Source organism: Coenobita brevimanus, chromosome 56, assembly GCF_032717465.1.
Source record: "Coenobita brevimanus isolate Jiangsu-jjx chromosome 56, ASM3271746v2, whole genome shotgun sequence".
Taxonomy (NCBI): Eukaryota; Metazoa; Arthropoda; class Malacostraca; order Decapoda; family Coenobitidae; genus Coenobita; species Coenobita brevimanus.
In genome coordinates this window covers 37,980,653-37,990,652 of record NC_137009.1, presented here as the reverse complement: position 1 = coordinate 37,990,652, position 10,000 = coordinate 37,980,653, and the positions used below count along the sequence as shown (strand labels likewise).

The window sequence follows — 10,000 nt, the reverse complement described above, 5'->3', positions numbered from 1 at the left end:
TCAATCTGTCCATTTGTCTATCTATCCATTTGTCTGTCTCTTTCCATGTGTCTGTCTGTCTGTCCATCTGTCTGTATATCTATTCATTTGTGTATCTATCCATTTGTCTGTCTATCTATCTGTCTGTCTGTCTGCCTACCTATCTCTCTATCAACAAATTAAAAGAATCATCAAGTGGCAAAGAGTCAACCAATTTACAGAGTTCATTACAAAAACTAAACGAATCCTTTTGGCAAATGGTTTCAGTACGCATTTCACTGATTTGTATATTATTAAACAGCTGACCAAATTATTTCACTCTAAACAGCAAATCACGTCAATAAAACGAGCCATTGTTTTTCTTTATGCTTTAACGTTGAGAGTAGTTTTTCCGCAAAGAATAAATTCCCTCTAGCTTTCTACCCACAGATAAATATTGGAGTAATTTTTAAAGCATTGTCATACCCTAAGGAACAAATCACGTCAGTCAAAAGATTCACTGTTTGTTTTTATGCTTTACCGTTGAGAGTAGTTTTTGTACAAAGAATAACTAAATTACCTCGAGAATTCAACACATAAATACTGGGATTATTTTTAAGACTTTTCGTACCCTAAACAACAAATTACGTCAGTCAAAAGATCCACTGTTTGTTTTCCGTTGTGTTTTACCGGTAAGAGTAGTTTCTCCACAAAGAATAACTAAATTACCTCGAGAATTCTACCCACATATAAGTATTGGGGTTATTTTTTAGCCTCTTCGTACCCAAAACAACAAATTACGTCAGTCGAAAGGGCCACTGTTTGTTTTTCATTGTGTTTTACCATGAAGAGTAGTTTTGGCACGAAGGATAACTGAATTACACACACACACACACACACACACACACACACACACACACACACACACACACACACACACACACACACACACACACACACACACACACACACACACACACACATTCACCACCACCACCCCTTACAATACCATCCCAACCATCAATGTTATATCAAGGTTCCCAATTGGCATAGTGGGTGCCCCGAACATTTTTATAAGTACAGATAGTGTGAAATACCGGAAGTAAGTCTAAGGGTCGTCATTCTGGCCTCGTTCCCTTCCTTCCCCTCCTTCACTGACCCTCAAGAAATGATAGCCACCTGAGGAAATGCTAAATGAACGTAAGATAGCTGTCAAGTGAGTAAGGGTTGATTTATGTAACGTAGATTTGGGAAGTATGTTCAGGGATATGGGATCAGGATGGTGGTGGTGATGGTGATGATGATGATGATGGTAGGAATGTGCCTCCTTGGTTACTAGTCAAATCCACCTCAATCTAACTTCATTTGGCCATCACCTGTGCTGGAAGAGGTTGTGGATCTGTTAGGTATAAAGAAATGAGCCTGCTAAACACACGAGTATAAAGAAATGAGCCTGTTAAACACACGAGTATAAAGACATGAGCCTGCTAAACACACGAGTATAAAGAAATGAGCCTGTTAAACACACGAGTATAAAGAAATGAGCCTGCTAAACACACGAGTATAAAGAAATGAGCCTGCTAAACACACGAGTATAAAGGAATGAGCCTCCTAAACACACGAGTATAAAGAAATGAGCCTGCTAAACACACGAGTATAAAGGAATGAGCCTGCTAAACACACGAGTACACGGCTGTTATTCATGGTGCTGGCGTGAACGTTTTTGTACCAGATGTGAGGATAATGATGGCTGACTAGCACACACCTACATACGTACACACAGACACAGGCACAAACACACTAATACTTATACGTGCATACATTTGTGCATACATACATGCATATACTCGTACAAATACATACATACATACATACATATACTTGTGCACATAGGTATATCTTGCATTAATTCGTGCATACATACACACGCATGCATGCATACATACATACATACATACATGTATAGTTATATGCATACATTCATACATATAGTATACTGGTACTCATACATACATACATATACTCGTACACATACATACACACTGCATTAATTCGTTCTTACATACATACAGTACCTACGTACATACATACATATACTCGTACACATACATACACACTGCATTAATTCGTTCGTACATACATACAGTACGTACGTACATACATACATACATACGTACGTACAGTACATACATACATACACAATAAGTTGCGGCTGCGTGAAATTCGGCGAACCCCAGGGCTTAGTTATGAGAGGACTGAGTCTCCTTGGTTACTAGTTAAATCACCTGTAACCCCGCCTGACCATCACAGAAACTGCAAAAGGGTTAGGGATTTTGCCAAGTGAGAGTAAACGCACTACAGTATAGCCAGAGAGAGAGAGAAGCATGAAAATAAAAAAATGATGGAAACTAATAATTCAAGTAGGATTAGTAAAGGATAAATGGATGAAATAATGAGAGAGAGAGAGAGAGAGAGAGAGAGAGAGAGAGAGAGAGAGAGAGAGAAACATGAAAAAAAAAAATAATAATTCAAGTAGGATTAGTAAAGGATAAATGGATGAAATAATGAGAGAGAGAGAGAGAGAGATAAAGGATAAATGGATGAAATAATGAGAGAGAGAGAGAGAGAGAGAGAGAGAGAGAGAGAGAGAGAGAGAGAGAGAGAGGCATAAAAATAAAAAATGATAAAAACTAATAATTCAAAGTAGATTTAATAAAGGGTAAATGGATAAATATATAAATTCAGTAAAGGAATCAACGTAACTCAACATTTCCAAAATATTTACAAAGGAAATACGCATAAAGATAAGAGGATAATGAGCGGATAGTGATAGCATAGATAAGACAGGAAACAGATAATAATATAAGCCCATATTACTGAGTTGCACAATAGGTTAACGCTAGAATATGATGCTAGTCACGAAGAAGTGCTGCGGAAATGGTTGAGCGCTCTGTCTGTCTGTCTCTCTCTCTCTGTCTGTCTGTCTGTCTGTCTCTCTCTCTCTCGTTTTATAAGAGGTTAATGCTAAAATATGATGCTAGTCACGAAAAAGTGCTACGGAAGTGATTGAGCCCTCTCTCTCTCTCTCTCTCTCTCTCTCTCTCTCTCTCTCTCTCTCTCTCGTGTGTGTGTGTGTGTGTGTGTGTGTGTGTGTGTGTGTGTGTGTGTGCCCTACAATACATCATGGCCTTTCCCTAACCTGTCCATCCTTTTCCACTCTGCAACACCCTTAAATTTCACTCATATTACTCTTATCACATTGTACGCTGCTGTTAGTCGTGTTATGCTCCTGTTATGGGATATGGTGGATGAGTGTGTGAGGAAGAGAGGTATGGAAGTCGGTGAGGCTAGGGGACTGACAAGAGATCGAGCTGGCTGGATGAATGTTGTGAGAAGTGCATGATCAGGGATTTGGCACCCCTTTTTTAACGTGGCAGCGTCTGTATTGACTCTATCGGATACGTTTGTGTGAAGCTATAGAATGTGGTGAATGTTTTGGCGGATCCGATAGAGCCAGGATTCCGGGGGCTTGAGTGGTGAGTGAATGGAAGCGTGGCCCATTGGATTGGTCAAGTTTGGGCTGTCTGGACATTGCTACTCCTCACCCTGCCCTAGGGTTGGAAAGGAGGTCCGGTTGATGATGATGGTATACTCTTATTATGCTATCACCGGCTTGTGTGTACCCGGTAATATTTCATGGCCTAATATACTCCCATAGTTCTGTTATACTCCTGTTATACTCTCATTATACTTGACCGTGGCACTGAGTGAAGGGAGGATGCCATGGAAGAGTGCCAAGAGAGTGTTTACTACTGCCTTCTTTGTACCCGGTAATATTTCATGGCCTCATACTCCCCTAGTTGTTATACTCCTGTTATACTCTCATTATACTTGACCGTGGCACTAGGTGAAGGGATGGTGGCATGGAAGAGTGCCAAGAGAGTGTTGACTACTGCCTTCTTTGTACCCGGTAATACTTCATGGCCTAATATACTCCCCTAATTGTTATACTCCTGTTATACTCTCATTCTACTTGACCGTGGCACTGAGTGAAGGGATGGTGGCATGGAAGAGTGCCAAGAGAGTGTTGACTACTGCCTTCTTTGTACCCGGTAATGGTTCATGGCCTCTCTCATACGTCCTTTCCCTTCACTACTCAGTAAGGTTAGCCACTCGGAAGTTTAGATAGATAGATAGATGGTTAGATAGAGGGGAGGTGGTAGATAAATCGACATGAATGATGAGAAAAGATAGACTGATAGATAGATAGTGGGGAGGTGGTAGATAAATCGATTAAGTAAAAAGGTAGATAGATAGATAGTGGGGAGGTGGTAGATAAACTGACATGAATGAAGAGAAAAAGATAGATAAATAGATAGATATAGATAGTTAGATAGATATAGATAGTTAGATATTGGGGAGGTGGTAGATAAATCGACATGAATGAAGGGAAAAAGATAGATAGATAGATAAGGTAGATGCAGAGAGAGAGAGGCAGACAGAGACAGACACTCATTCTATTCTTATCTTGCCCATGGAAAGCAAAGTCACATCTTAGTATTATCGGTCAGACTCTTATCTTCCTTTCTTTATATCTTTATCTTCGTGGAGAGTGAGAGTGAAGGGGGACAAGACTGATAAAACAAGAGGATCCTTTCTTCATCAACCTATGCATCAGCTGTTCTCTTTATTTCTCAAGGAAGTCGCTACAATGCCTCCTGTTAGCCGAATATTAAATATCGCCTAATAGCTAGCGCGTTTTTTTTTTTCTTTCATTAATACAAGGGAGAAGGAACCAAAAGCCAGGAGCCCGCAAACCGCTTCTTCCAAGAAAAAACAAAAGCAATACAAAAAGAGCGCCAAAGCAACTCAGAATTTAAAGATTAGAGCAACGATGTAGTTCACGAAGTCGCTAAAATGCTTCTTTATAGCCTAAGTGAAAATCGCCTTATAGCGGATGCAACAGGTGACATGTTAAATCGACTCAGAATTTCAAGCTGAATGACTTTATATTTCATAAGAAAATCGCGCAGCTCTCCAAAAGCAGATATTCCAACTTTCCTTGAAGGAGAAGGAAAAAATTCCCCAATTGTACCACTTACAGACCTGTTGGCTTCGCCGCAGGTAAAAAGATACTATTCTCTCTCTCTCTCTCTCTCTCTCTCTCTCTCTAATATGAGTGTGTGTGTGTGTGTGTTTATATATATATATATATATATATATATATATATATATATATATATATATATTGAACCCTGCTTAAATATTCTCCATTTAGCTTAACGTGGCCCAGATTTTCGTCCTTTTGCTGCTTATTTCAAGAAGCTCATTAGGAAAGATAAATAAATAAATGCTTTACCACTCCCATAGCACTTCTTCGTGACTTCGTGAGATATAAATCCCCTCCCCCCAAATAAAATCGCCTGTAAATAGTTGAGAGAGAGAGAGAGAGAGAGAGACAGACAGACAGACAGACAGACAGAGACAGAGACAGTTCAGAACTAAAATCGTTCGTATACAACCAAAATAAAAGTTGAAAAACTAGGTCATTGCTTTGGAAAGGGAGAGAGAGAGAGACAGAGACAGACAGACAGACAAACAGAGACAGAGACAGTTCAGGGCTAAAATCATTCGTATTTAACAAAAGTAAAAGTTGAAAAATAGGTCATTGCTTTGGAAAGGGTTAAGTATGTGAACTGGCGAGAAAATATGCTCAAAGTATGCGTTATATTTTGCGTTATATTTAGGTCGCTGTGATTTTGTGATATTTGTGTGCTGTTTGTGCTAGGTTACTGTTTGTGTTTTTTTATGTGTGTCTGGGATGGTGTGGTAGTGGTGGTGGTGGTGGTGATGGTAGTAGTAGTAGTAGTAGTTGTATTAGTAGTAGTAGTAGTTGTTGTATTAGTAGTAGTAGCAGTAGTAGTAGTGGTGGTGGTGTAGTTGTGGTAGTAGTGATGTGGTGGTGGTGGTAGTAGTAGTAGTACTGTAGTTTCTCATCTCAAATTTTGAACCTATGAAATCTCCCATTCACACACACACACACACACACACACACACACACACACACACACACTATTAATTAACCATATTACTGGTATTTACTCAAAAATTTATTATATATGAAAAGGTTGCATGGAAATTCGTGACTAGATTTTTTTTCCCGCTAGTCACGATATTTCCTTCTTGTTGGAAAAAATGCGTTGGGAAAGAGAGAAACTAGTTTAGAGGTCATGGCTGTGTGTGTGGGGGAGGGGGAGTTGTGGGGGTGTGTGTGGGTGGGTGGGAGGGTTGTGTGTGTGTGTGTGGGTGGGTGGGAGGGGTTGTGTGTGTGTGTGTGTGTGTGTGTGTGGATGGGTGGGTGGGGTTGTGTGTGTGTGTGGGTGGGTGGGAGGTGTGTGTGTGTGTGTGTGGGTGGGTGGGAGGGGTTGTGTGTGTGTGTGTGTGTGTGTGTGTGTGTGTGGGAGGGGGTTGTGTATGTGTGTGGGGGGTTGTGTATGTGTGTGAGGAGGTTTTTTTTGTGTGTGTGAGGGGTTGTGTGTGTGTGTGTGTGAGGGGTTGTGTGTGTGTGTGTGTGTGTGTGTGTGTGTGTGTGTGTGTGTGTGTGTGTGTGTGTGTGCTTCTCAGAGAGAGAAGGAGGGGGAGGGGTTGATAAAGGAGTGATTTTGCATGATGGGTGGATGTATCTTTTTGGCCAGTAGGGAAGGTCATGAAGAGTAAACCATGATGTCTCAGGAATATTAATTACGAGTGAGGCGGAAGCCCTCGCCAGTTTCTCGTCAAGTAGTGGCATTTTCACGTTATGAGCGACCCAACGCAGCCCGGCCCGACCGTAACGCTTTTGAGAAGCTTATATCTCAGCAACCACATGGCCGATCACTGTGTGGTTTGCACCATATGATAGTCCAATTCTTTAAGATTTGTTTTTGACAGGTTTTATCACACCCCGGCGGTGCAAGTGGCACGCGCCAAGTGCACCATGTCAAATATCTTCAGAAGAGGGCCACAGGCCAGACAGTTTGTATAAAGACATGAAACTTGGTGGGTAGATAACCATCAGTATACTCTAGGCATCCTTGGGGGTGTAAGGCCACATTTCAATGCTTTTGGATTCGTACTTCCTTGTCTGTGGCAAGAACTGAATAAAAGACACCAATTTTCCTGAATACATAAATAAATACAAGTCAAAATTTCCTGAAGGACTTAAAAATGGATTAGGGATAAATGAAACCTGTATCCCATTAAATGTCGAGTTCCTGTCCACTCAAATTGGTGAAATCGAGGGTTCCATGATAGGTACAGTATAATTATCGTTTTCTAGGCCCAGGGCAATTATAGCATTAGGTAATTGTCGTGTGATTATCTTTGAGCGTGGCTATTCTGGTGAGGGTTGGGTCGGTCAGCGTCCCCTAGATTGAGTAATTAGTTTTTTTTCTGTCCCTTCTCCCCCTTGGGGCTAAGATGCGATTGAATGTTTGAGTGGATGAGTAAATGGGGAGTGTGTCGTCCTGTCTCGGCTACCTCTCTTTCCTTGGGGGAAGCAGCCTATGTTATTGACTAGAAGAGTGTATGTGAGAGACTGACTAGAAGAGTTTATGTGAGAGAGGTGTTTGAGAGACTGAAGAGAAGAGTGTATGTGTTATTGACTAGAAGAGTGTTTGTGAGAGAGACTGACTAGAAGAGTGTGTGTTATTGACTAGAAGAGTGTATGTGAGAGACTGACTAGAAGAGTATGTGAGAAAGGAGTTTGAGAGACTGACAAGAGGAGTGTGTGTTATTGACTAGAAGAGTGTTTGTGAGAGACTGACTAGAAGAGTATGTGAGAGAGGCAGACTTGAAGGGTGTTTAAGAGACTGACTAGAAGTGTTTGTGAAAGACTGACTAGAAGAGTGTATGTGTTATTGACTAGAAGAGTGTATGTGAGAGACTGACTAGAAGAGTATGAGAGAGGGGCAGACTTGAAGGGTGTTTGAGAGACTGACTAGAAGAGTATGTGAGAGATTGACTAGAAGAGTGTATGCGAGAGAGGCAGACTAGAAGAGTGTATGAGACTGACTTGGTGGTGGTAATAGTAGTGGTGGTAGTAATAATGATTGTAGTAGTAGTAGGTGGTAGTAGTAATAATAATAGTAGTAGTAGTGGTAGTAGTTGTAATAATAGTAGCAGTCGTGGTAATAATAATAATAATAGTAATAATAACAATAATAATAATAATAGTAATGATAGTAGTAGTAGTAGTAATGATAATGATAATAATAATAATAATACCGTAGTAGTAGTAGCATCAGTAGTAGCAGTAATAGTAGTAGTAGTAGTAGTAGCTCCAGTGTTATCTGAAGCGTGAACCCTGCAAACTGAAGTCTGTGGTTGTCCCCTCCATCACTCCCCCGCCTGTATATATCAATGCCACCACGTGAAGGCAACTCGGGAGCCTCACCATATGGCAGTATTGCGTGACTCTTGCAGTATATTGATAGGTCAGGATTGGCTTCAAAATAGTGTATGTGTGTTGAGGTGTGTGTGTGTGTGTGTGTGTGTGTGTGTGCGTGTGTGCGTGTGTGTGTGTGGTAATGCGGTAACGGTTTGTCATGCTTAGTGCCGTAATCGGTATGGGAGAGGGAGAGAGAGAGAGAGACAGACAGACAGACAGACAGAATTATTTGAAGGAAAGTGAAGAAGGAAATTGGGAGAAAGGGAATAACGAAGCTAAGAAGAGAGAGAGAGAGAGAGAGAGAGAGAGAGAGAGAGAGAGTATTAACTGAAGGAAAATAAATAAGGAACTGGGAAGAGGGAATGGCGAAGCTAAGAAAGGAGAGAGAGAGAGAGAGAGAGAGAGAGAGAGAGATTAACTGAAGGAAAGCGATTCATCATCTTTCTTCATTCATCATCATATCATCATCATCATCTTCATTCTTCATTCATCATCATCACCATCATCATCATCTTCATTTTTCATTCACCATCATCATTATCATCATTATTCATTCCTCCTCCTCCTCCTCATCATCATCATCATCACCAGCACCAGTCATCATCATCATCATCATCATCATCATTATTATTATTATTATTATTATTATTATTATCGTCTAGAAAAAAATAACCTCATCATCAGGAAAATGGAAGCTAAGTAAAATCGTGTAGTAGCAATAAAAAAACCCTCACCGTACTATCTATCAGTCTATCTATTGCCAGACGCCTCAATCCCGTTCGGGGTGGCCACAAACAAATCGCCTCCACGTCGCCCTGTCCCTCGCCATTTCACTGCCCTGCTCCCAACTCACACCCCCCTCTCTCACATACCTCTCCACCCCGTCCCTCCATCTTATCCTCGGCCTCCCCCTCCCTCTCCCCCCCTCCACCTCACTCACATACACTCTCTTCGTCAGTCTTTCACCATACTAAAGCGGCTAATTCACGGACCAGATGATTTATTGCCAATTCGAATTTGTGGGTCGGTTCCGTTAGGTTTTATGGCGGCCGTTACAGTTTGAATGTCTTTGATCGTTTAAATCTACGTAACGAGTTTTAACGACGCCTTTTTAAATTTTTCTGAAGTTAATTTTTGTGTTTTGAAATTAAACGATTGTGGAAAATTTTTAGTGGTCTTTTTAGTAGTCTATCTATCTATTGCCAGACGCCATAATCCCGTAAGGGGTGGCCAGTTGACTTTGAGTTATTTGTTTTACGGGGAGGGGCACTAACCCTCCACCAATCCACTTGTTGACACGTAGGGAGCACGAATGGTTTGGTTATATGGTTGCCACTCAGCGTTGTAAATGGTTTCTTGGCTTACAGGAAACCATTTGGCATGTCAATGTAAAGCCACCTATAAAGGAAAGAAAAGCAATAAGAAGTGACAGGAAAGATGGGAGAAATAGGAAGAGAAGAGAGCAGGCACAGAAAAAGAATGATACAGGCTAAGGAAGAAGTAGGCAGCACTACATCAAGTGAGTGGATGATGGTCGCCACCACCTTTTTAGTAGTAATTACGATTTGTAATGACTTTTTTATTTTTGTCTGGTTTATATTTTAGCAATTATTT

At 40.9% G+C, this 10,000-nt stretch overlaps 1 protein-coding gene across 1 annotated transcript in view; it reads left to right on the top strand.

Moving 5' to 3' along the window:
- Positions 1-10,000, top strand: part of Npc1a (Niemann-Pick type C-1a) — a 109,705-nt gene that overhangs the window by 18,902 nt on the left and 80,803 nt on the right. The window lies entirely within an intron of this gene.